The sequence below is a fragment of the Triturus cristatus genome, chromosome 4_2 (genome assembly GCF_964204655.1).
Source record: "Triturus cristatus chromosome 4_2, aTriCri1.1, whole genome shotgun sequence".
In the NCBI taxonomy this organism is placed as follows: Eukaryota; Metazoa; Chordata; class Amphibia; order Caudata; family Salamandridae; genus Triturus; species Triturus cristatus.
This window is the reverse complement of record NC_140586.1, coordinates 151,555,883-151,567,151: the sequence shown is the minus strand read 5'-3', so window position 1 is coordinate 151,567,151 and position 11,269 is coordinate 151,555,883.

Genomic DNA, 11,269 nt, shown 5'->3' with positions numbered 1-11,269 from the left:
CAGAACCTGCTCCATTCAAAGAAGATGAGAGGGACACAGCGGGGCAACATTGAGAGGCTGTTTATTCACCCTTCGGGCATGACGCGTTTTGGCGCTTAGCCTTCTTTTGATGTCTAGGGTATCAGGGTTTAACTATTCAGTGTCATTTTAATAGTTCTGCTCCTCCCTTCACAGTAGTTGGAGCGCTCCTGCACCTCATTCGTAGTGGAGACACTCAGGCAGCTCAGAGTGGAATACTGCAACTCCCAGCATGCAGTACGTTGTTTGGCCTGAATGCGTCTCCCCGTAAGCCTCGATTTTGACAGTGCTCGAAGTGAATTGAAGGCTGGATCCAAGAAAGGTCAGGTAAAACCCCAGTGTAGATATTTGTCAAACAGTCTCTGTGCCCCTACTTCCAGCGGCACTTTCCCTAGACAGCGTGAACCTGAGATGCCGGTTAAGTAACCACATCTCTCCATACAATGATGGACTGCCAGCTGACAGCAGTACCTCCGCTTTGAAGGCTCGGGTTGCGGTTCTGGGTATCTGATACCTCAGCTCCTCCTTGTTGTTTGCCATAGACGAAGAATGCTTAAATGGAAGGGTCCCCCTTGCGTGTCATGGCTACACGCTAAATATCACACAGAACCTCCTCAATTCAAAGAAGATGAGAGGGACAAAGCGGGGCAATTTTGAGAGGCTGTTCATTCTCCCTTCGGGCATGACGTGTTTCGGTGCTTAGCCTTCTTCTGATGCCTAGGGTACCAGGGTTTAACTATTCAGTGTCATTTTAATAGTTCCGTTCCTCCCTTCACAGTAGTTGGAGCGCACCTGCACCTCATTAGCTTTGGAGACACTCGGGCAGTTCAGAGTGGAAAACTGCAACTCCCAGCATGCAGTACGTTGTTTGACTGGAATGCGTGTCCCCGTAAGCCTAGATTTTGACTGTGCTTGAAGTGAATTGAAGGCTGGATCCAAGCAAGGTCAGGTAAAACCCGAGAGTAGATGTTAGCCAAACAGTCTCTGTGGCCCTACTTCCAGCCGGACTTTCCCTAGACAGTGTGAACCAGAGACGCCGATTAAGTAACCACATCTCTCCATACAATGATGGACTGCAGGCTGACCACTGTACCTCCGCTTTGAAGGGTCAGGTGGCGGTTCTTGGTATCTGATACCTCAGCTCCTCCTTGGTATTTGCCATAGACCAAGAACTCTGAAACTGAAGGGTCCCCCTTGCGTGTCATGGCTACACGCTAAATATCACACAGAACCTCCTCCATTCAAAGAAGTTGAGAGGGACCCAGCGGGGCAATTTTGAGAGGCTGTTTATTCACCCTTCGGGCATGACGCATTTCGGCGCTTAGCCTTCTTGTGATGCCTAGGGTACCAGGGTTTAACTATTCAGTGTCATTTTAATAGGTCCGCTTCTCCCTTCACAGTAGTTGGAGCGCTCCTGCACCTCATTAGCTTTGGAGACACTCAGGCAGTTCAGAGTGGAATACTGCAACTCCCAGCATGCAGTACGTTGTTTGGCCTGAATCCGTGTCCCCGTAAGCCACAATTTTGACAGTGCTCGAAGTGAATTGAAGGCTGGAACCAAGCAAGGTCAGGTAAAACCCCAGTGTAGAGATTTGTCAAACAGTCTCTGTGCTCCTACTTCCATCAGTACATTGCTTGACAGAATGAACCGGCGACTCCGGTTAAGTAACCAAGTCTCTCTATACAATGATGGACTGCCAGCTGACAGCAGTACCTCCGCTTTGAAGGGTCGGTGGCGGTTCTTGTTATCTGATACCTCTGCTCCTCCATGTTGTTTGCCATAGACAAAGAACGCTTAAACGATAGGGTCCCCCTAGCGTGTCATGGCTACACTCTAAATATCACACAGAACATCCTCCATTCAAAGAAGATTAGAGGGACACAGCTGGGCAGTTTTGAGAGGCTGTTTATTCACCCTTCGGCACGACGCGTTCCGGCGCTTAGCTTTCTTCTGATGCCTACGGTACCAGGGTTTAACTATTCAGTGTCATTTTAATATTTCCGCTCCTCCCTTCACAGTAGTTGGAGCGCACCTGCACCTCATTAGCTTTGGAGACACTCGGGCAGTTTAGAGTGGAAAACTGCAACTCCCAGCATGCAGTACGTTGTTTGACTGGAATGCGTGTCCCCGTAAGCCTAGATTTTGACTGTGCTCGAAGTGAATTGAAGGCTGGATCCAAGCAAGGTCAGGTAAAACCCCAGTGTAGATATTAATCAAACAGTCTCTGTGCCCCTACTTTCAGATGCACTTTCCCTAGACAGCGTGAAACAGAGACGCTGGTTAAGTAACCACATCTTTCCATACAATGATGGACTGCAGGCTGACAACAGTACCTCTGCTTTGAAGGGTCAGGTGGCGGTTCTTGGCATCTGATACCTCAGCTCCTTCTTGTTGTTTGCCATAGACCGAGAACGCTTAAACGGAAGGGTCCCCCTTGCGTGTCATGGCTACACGCTAAATATCACACAGACCCTCCTCCATTCAAAGAAGTTGAGAGGGACACAGCGAGGCAATTTTGAGAGGCTGTTTATTCACCCTTCGGGCATGACGCCTTTTGGCGCTTAGCCTTCTTTTGGTGTCTAGGGTACCAGGGTTTAACTACTCAATGTCATTTTAATAGTTCTGCTCCTCCCTTCACAGTAGTTGGAGCGCTCCTGCACCTCATTAGCTTTGGAGACACTCAGGCAGTTCAGAGTGGAAAACTACAACTCCCAGCATGCAGTAGTACATTGTTTGACTGGAATGCGTGTCCCCGTAAGCCTAGATTTTGACTGTGATCGAAGAGAATTGAAGGCCTGATCCAAGCAAGGTCAGGTAAAACCCCAGTGTAGATATTTGTTAAACAGTCTCTGTGCCCCTACTTCCAGCCGTACTTTCCCTAGACAGCATGAACCAGAGACGCCGGTTAAGTAACCACATCTCTCCATACAATGATGGACTGCAGGATGACAACAGTACCTCCGCTTTGAAGGGTCAGGTGGCGGTTCTTGGTATCTGATACCTCAGCTCCTCCTTGTTGTTTGCCATAGACCAAGAACGCTTAAACGGAAGGGTTCCCCTTGTGTGTCATGGCTACACGCTTCATATCACAGAGAACCTCCTCCATTCAAAGAAGATGAGAGGGACACAGCGGGGGCAATTTTGAGAGGCTGTTTATAAACCCTTCGGGCATGACCCGTTTCGGCGCTTTGCCTTCTTCTGATGCCTACGGTACCAGGGTTTAACTATTCAGTGTCATTTTAATAGTTCCGCTCATCCCTTCACAGTAGTTGGGGCGCACCTGCACCTCATTAGCTTTGGAGACACTCAGGCAGCTCAGAGTGGAAAACTGCAACTCCCAGCATTCAGTACGTTGTTTTGCTGAAATGCGTGTTTTCGTAAGCCTCGATTTTGACAGTGCTCGAAGTGAATTGAAGGCTGGATCCAAGCAAGGTCAGGTAAAACCTCAGTGTAGATATTTGTCAAACAGTCTCTGTGCCTCTACTTCCAGCCGGACTTTCCCTCAGCAGCGTGAACCGGAGACGCTGGTTAAGTAACCACGTCTCTCCATACAATGACGGACTGCCAAGCTGACAGCAGTACCTCCGCTTTGAAGGGTCAGGTGGCGGTTCTTGGTATCTGATACCTCAGCTCCTCCTTGTTGTTTGCCATAGACCAAGAACGCTTTAACGGAAGGGTCCCCCTTGCGTGTCATGGCTACACGCTAAATATCACACAGAACCTCCTCCATTCAAAGAAGATGAGAGGGACACAGCGGAGCAATTTTGAGAGGCTGTTTATTCACCCTTCGGGCATGACGCGTTTCGGCGCTTATCCTTCTTCTGATGCCTAGGATACCAGGATTTAACTATTCAGTGTCATTTTAATAGTTCCGCTCCTCCCTTCACAGTAGTTGGAGCGCACCTGCACCTCATTAGCTTTGGAGACACTCAGGCAGTTCAGAGTGGAAAACTGCAACTCCCAGCATGCAGTACGTTGTTTGGCTGGAATGCGTGTCCCTGTAAGCCTCGATTTTGACAGTGCTTGAAGTGATTTGAAGGCTGGATCCAAGGAAGGTCAGTTAAAACCACAGTGTAGATATTTGTCAAACAGTCTTTGTGCCCCTACTTCCAGCTGCACATTCCCTAGACAGCGTGAACCGGAGATGCCGGTGACGTAACCACATCTCTCCATACAATGATGGACTGCCAGCTGACAGCAGTACCTCCGCTTTGAAGGGTCGGGTGGCGGTTCTTGGTATCTGATAGCTCCTCCTTGTTGTTTGCCATAGACCACGAACGCTTAAACGGAAGGGTCCACCTTGCGTGTCATGGCTACACGCTAAAATCACACAGAACCTCCTCCATTCAAAGAAGATGAGAGGGACATAGTGGGGCAATTTTGAGAGGCTGTTTATTCACCCTACGGGCATGATGCGTTTCAGCGCTTAGCCTTCTTCTGATGCCTAGGGTACCAGGGTTTAACTATTCAGTGTCATTTTAATAGTTCCGCTCCTCCCTTCACAGTAGTTGGAGCGCTCCTGCACCTCATTAGCTTTGGAGACACTCAGGCAGTTCAGATTGTAATACTGCAGCTCCCAGCATGCAGTACGTTGTTTGGCCTGAATGCGTGTCCCCGTAAGTCTCGCTTTTGACAGTGCTCAAAGTGAATTGAAGGCTGGATCCAAGCAAGGTCAGGTAAAACCCCAGTGTAGATATTTGTCTAACAGTCTCTGTGCCCCTACTTCCTGCCGCACTTTCCCTAGACAGAATGAACCGGAGACGCCGGTTAAGTAACCACGTCTCTCCATACAATGATGGACTGCCAGCTGACAGCAGTACCTCCGCTTTGAAGGGTCGGGTGGCAATTCTTGGTATCTGATACCTCAGCTCCTCCATGTTGTTTGCCATAGACCAAAAACGCTTAAACAGAAGGGTCCCCCTTGCATGTCATGGCTACACGCTAAATATCACACAGAACCTCCTCCATTCAAAGAAGATGAGAGAGACACAGCGGGGCAATTTTGAGAGGTTGTTTATTCACCTTTCGGGCATGTCGCGTTTCGGAGCTTAGCTTTCTTCTGATGCCTCGGGTACCAGGGTTTAACCATTCAGTGTCATTTTAATAGTTCCGCTCCTCCCTACACAGTAGTTGGAGCACACCTGCACCTCACTAGCTTTGGAGACACTCAGGCAGTTCAGAGTGGAAAACTGAAACTCCCAGCATGCAGTACGTTGAGTGGCTGGAATGCGTGTCCCTGTAAGCCTCTATTTTGACAGTGCTTTAAGTGAATTGAAGGCTGGATCCAAGCAAGTTCAGGTAAAACCCCAGTGTAGATATTTGTCAAACAGTCTCCGTGCCCCTACTTCCAGCCGCACTTTCCCTAGACAGCGGGAACCAGAGATGCCGGTTAAGTAACCACATCTCTCCATACAATGATGGACTGCCAGCTGACAGCAGTACCTCCGCTTTGAAGGGTCGGGTGGCGGTTCTTATTATCTGATACCTCAGCTCCTCCTTGTTGTTTGCCATAGACCAAGAACGCTTAAACGGAAGGGTCCACCTTGCGTGTCATGGCTACACGCTAAATATCACACAGAACCTGCTCCATTCAAAGAAGATGAGAGGGACACAGCGGGGCAATATTGAGAGGCTGTTTATTCACCCTTCGGGCATGACGCGTTTTGGCGCTTAGCCTTCTTTTGATGTCTAGGGTACCAGGGTTTAACTATTCAGTGTCATTTTAATAGTTCTGCTCCTGCCTTCACAGTAGTTGGAGCGCTCCTGCACCTCATTCGTAGTGGAGACACTCAGGCAGCTCAGAGTGGAATACTGCAACTCCCAGCATGCAGTACGTTGTTTGGCCTGAATGCGTCTCCCCGTAAGCCTCGATTTTGACAGTGCTCGAAGTGAATTGAAGGCTGGATCCAAGAAAGGTCAGGTAAAACCCCACTGTAGATATTAGTCAAACAGTCTCTGTGCCCCTACTTCCAGCCGCAAGTTCCCTATACAGCGTGAACCAGAGACGCCGGTTAAGTAACCACATCTCTCCATACAATGATGGACTATAGGCTGACAACAGTACCTCCGCTTTGAAGGGTCAGGTGGCTGTTCTTAGTATCTGATACCTCAGCTCTTCTTTGTTTTTTTCCATAGACCAAGAACTCTGAAACAGAAGGGTCTCCCTTGCATGTCATGGCTACACGCTAAATATCACACAAAACCTCCTCCATTCAAACAAGTTGAGAGGGACACAGCGGGGCAATTTTGAGAGGCTGTTTATTCACCCTTCGGGCATGACGCATTTCGGCGCTTAGCCTTCTTGTGATGCCTAGGGTACCAGGGTTTAACTATTCGGTGTCATTTTAATAGGTCCGCTCCTCCCTTCACAGTAGTTGGAGCGCTCCTGCACCTCATTAGCTTTGGAGACACTCAGTCAGTTCAGAGTGGAATACTGCAACTCCCAGCATGCAGTACGTTGCTTGGCATGAACGCGTGTCCCCGTAAGCCACGATTTTGACAGTGCTCGAAGTGAATTGAAGACTGGATCCAAGCAAGGTCAGGTAAAACCCCAGTGTAGATATTTGTCAAACAGTCTCTGTGCCCCTACTTCCAGCGGCACTTTCCCTAGATAGCGTGAACCTGAGATGCCGGTTAAGTAACCACATCTCTCCATACAATGATGGACTGCCAGCTGACAGCAGTACCTCCGCTTTGAAGGCTCGGGTTGCGGTTCTGGGTATCTGATACCTCAGCTCCTCCTTGTTGTTTGCCATAGACGAAGAATGCTTAAATGGAAGGGTCCCCCTTGCGTGTCATGGCTACACGCTAAATATCACACAGAACCTCCTCAATTCAAAGAAGATGAGAGGGACAAAGCGGGGCAATTTTGAGAGGCTGTTTATTCACCCTTCGGGCATGACGCGTTTCGGCGCTTAGCTTTCTTCTGATGCCTAGGGTACCAGGGTTTAACTATTCAGTGTCATTTTAATATTTCCGCTCCTCCCTTCACAGTAGTTGGAGCGCACCTGCACCTCATTCGCTTTGGAGACACTCGGGCAGTTCAGAGTGGAAAACTGCAACTCCCAGCATGCAGTACGTTGTTTGACTGGAATGCGTGTCCCCGTAAGCCTAGATTTTGACTGTGCTCGAAGTGAATTGAAGGCTGGATCCAAGCAAGGTCAGGTAAAACCCCAGTGTAGATATTAATCAAACAGTCTCTGTGCCCCTACTTTCAGACGCACTTTCCCTAGACAGCGTGAAACAGAGACGCTGGTTAAGTAACCACGTCTCTCCATACAATGATGGACTGCAGGCTGACAACAGTACCTCTGCTTTGAAGGGTCAGGTGGCAGTTCTTGGCATCTGATACCTCAGCTCCTTCTTGTTGTTTGCCATAGACAAAGAACGCTTAAATGGAAGGGTCCCCCTTGCGTGTCATGGCTACACGCTAAATATCACACAGACCCTCCTCCATTCAAAGAAGTTGAGAGAGACACAGCGAGGCAATTTTGAGAGGCTGTTAATTCACCCTTCGGGCATGACGCGTTTTGGCGCTTAGCCTTCTTTTGGTGTCTAGGGTACCAGGGTTTAACTACTCAGTGTCATTTTAATAGTTCTGCTCCTCCCTTCACAGTAGTTGGAGCACTCCTGCACCTCATTAGCTTTGGAGACACTCAGGCAGTTCAGAGTGGAAAACTGCAACTCCCAGCATGCAGTAGTACATTGTTTGACTGGAATGCGTGTCCCCGTAAGCCTAGATTTTGACTGTGATCGAAGTGAATTGAAGGCCTGATCCAAGGAAGGTCAGGTAAAACCCCAGTGTAGATATTTGTTAAACAGTCTCTGTGCCCCTACTTCCAGCCGTACTTTCCCTAGACAGCGTGAACCAGAGACGCAGGTTAAGTAACCACATCTCTCCATACAATGATGGACTGCAGGCTGACAACAGTACCTCCGCTTTGAAGGGTCGGATGGCGGTTCTTATTATCTGATACCTCAGCTCCTCCTTGTTGTTTGCCATAGACCAAGAACGCTTAAACGGAAGGGTCCCCCTTGCGTGTCATGGCTACACGCTAAATATCACACAGAACCTCCTCCATTCAAAGAAGATGAGAGGGACACAGCGGGGCAATATTGAGAGGCTGTTTATTCACCCTACGGCCATGATGCGTTTCGGCGCTTAGCCTTCTTCTGATGCCTAGGGTACCAGGGTTTAACTATTCAGTGTCATTTTAATAGTTCCGTTCCTCCCTTCACAGTAGTTGGAGCGCACCTGCACCTCATTAGCTTTGGAGACACTCAGGCAATCCAGAGTGGAAAACTGCAACTCCCAGCATGCAGTACGTTGTTTGGCTTGAATGCGTGTCGCCGTAAGCCTCGATTTTGACAGTGCTCGAAGTGAATTGAATGCTGGATTCAAGCAAGGTAGGTAAAACCCCAGTGTAGATATTTGTCAAACAGTCTCTGTGCCTCTACTTCCAGCCGCACTTTCCCTCAGCAGCGTGAACCGGAGACTCCGGTTAAGTAACCACATCTCTCCATACAATGATGGACTGCTAGTTGACAAAAGTACCTCGGCTTTGAAGGCTCGGATGGCGGTTCTTGGTATCTGATACCGCAGCTCCTCCTTGTTGTTTGCCATAGACCAAGAAAGCTTAAACAGAAGGGTCCCCCTTGCGTGTCATTGCTACACGCTAAATATCTCACAGAACCTCCTCCATTCAAAGAAGATGAGAGGGACACAGCGGGGCAATTTTGAGAGGCTGTTTATTCACCCTTCGAGCATGACGCGTTTCGGCGCTTAGCCTTCTTTTGATGCATAGGGTACCAGGGTTTAACTATTCAGTGTCATTTTAATAGTTCCACTCCTCCCTTCACAGTAGTTGGAGCGCACCTGCATCTCATTAGCTTTGGAGACACTCAGGCAGTTCACTCAAATGTCGGCCATCTTAGACTGCCTTCAAGATAGCCTAGTTTATGTCATTCCTGGCTTTAGCGGTGTAAAATGAATACAAAGACCTATATATCCATAATATCACCACAATAAAATATCATGGGGTTGATAATAGAACAATGAATATGCATTTTCATAAATTACTTGATTGTTTCAATATACCCATGCATACTAGAAAAAAGAATATAATATTTCATGATGATAAAGTGCAGTATAATACAAATGGAAATCGTCCTTCCATCCTGCCCTGTTGGGCCTGCCATTATATATTACGGTGCCATATCATGTTAGTATATATTCATTTGCAATCTATGTATCAATCAAGTCCGTAATGGGCTATTTCATTAAACAAATGTATGTCCTACAATAATATCAACAACAAGAAAAAAAAATATATATATATACAGATATAGTTTGATATACATTATTTACGGTCTATGTATTAATCAAGCCCATGATGGGCTATTCCATTGCCCAGGTTTCGATCCTATACCAATATCTGCATTACTATATACAAATATGTACCCACAAGAAAAGATTTTACCCCACGAAAGACCATAATTCTTCCTCACTATTGCTCATAAGAACCCCATTTTACTTAAGCTTCTGCCACTGCCTTTGTGATCTCTCAGGCTAGGGACCAGAAAGGCAATGCCAGGGATCACAAGAAGGGGCTGCAGCTGCGACCCCTGGCAACCTCTAAATCGCCTGCATGACAGCAGGCAATCCTAATAGTTGTAAGTCAATGCTATGGATTTCAATACTTTATGGTAAGTGAAAAACTGTGCAAAACCTTAATACATAACCCCTAACTTGGCCTGCACAATCTCATGTTTTGTTTTGTTTTTAATGGGGAGCCAGTGATGCAGTAGTACAGAAATAGAGCTCATCTTGATGTCAATGAGTGTGGTGTCCACAAGCCTGCACGTAGGAGCGACAAAAGTGTTTTATTCACCAGTAGAGTTTTGCAAAGTTCTTGATTTCTCATGCTGCATGAAGATTGCTAGGATTCCTACATTTGAATAGAGATTTTTACTTCTCATTGCTAGATAATTTTCTTTGGATGGGGCCATAATTTTCAAGCCAACTTATCTGCAAAATGTATGCAAACTATTTTTTAAAAGCGTAATTTTCCAAACTATATCTATGCACATTGCAGATGTTTGCAGAATCTTTCTCAGCAAACATGCATTTGGCAGTGTTTTTTCTGCATAGAAAAATACTACTTAGGCCCAGATTTACTAACATTTCGCGTTTTGATTGCATCACTTTTTTGGCGGAGTCCTGAAGCGAAATCTGTTATGGGATTTCTTATGGGCTTGTAAAAAAAAAAAAAAAAACACACAAGGCAGCTCTTAGCGCTGTCTTGCGTCACAGAGGCGTTACGTGGGTGGAGCATGGGAATTTCTGTGCATCCACTCATATATTTTGATACAAACTCATATTTACTAAAGAAACTAAACATGGATTTGAGACAGAAGGGTACGCCTATCCACGCCTGGCGTAACGAGGAGAAATAGCTTTATTCCTCCTTGTTACTTCCTCTTTGCATACCTTCTGCCTTCTGCTTCACACATGCAAAGAGGAATACGCCTCTAAGAATAGTTTTTGTACAGGAAGGAATACCTCCCTTTTGAAAAGTTTTCAAAATGTTTCAATTTGCCACTCAGACTTGGCTTGTTGCTACAATGTATGTACTTCTCTCATGGGTTTACATTGGTGATTCCTTAAAGCAGTTTCTAAGTTGTAATTCCGGATCAGAAAGGGGTAGCTTCATTACGTTTTATATCTTTGGAATGGTAGTGATAAATCCTCTTTAATGGTAAAGTTGGATTTATATTACCATTTTAGAAATGCCACTTTTAGAAAGTGGACATTTCTATGCTCTTAACTTTGATCTGTGTGCCCGCAGCCTGTCTCCTATACACACCTGGGCTGTGTGACAGCTACATGTTGCATATTCCCTCTAGATAGCCACAAACACAGGAAGGGCTGGGTATGACAGAGGACTCATCTGCGTTCATCTGCATTCTGATAGCCTTCCTGGGCAGGAAGGGGGAGAGGTAGCTCACACTTATATCTGAATAGGCTGTGTCCTATCATCACACAAAGTGCTGATTTCCCCCCACCCACAGCTAGCATGGCAGACAGGACAGGGTTGAAAGAGATCCTAGTGCACTTCAGAGAGTTCCTTTGAAGTCACCCCATGCATCAAATGCAGTTTTGAGTATAAGGACCAGGGCTTTGACCCTACCAAATCAGTACACTACTGGATCTGGGAAGAACGCTGCTGGAGTGAAGACTGCTGTGCTGAA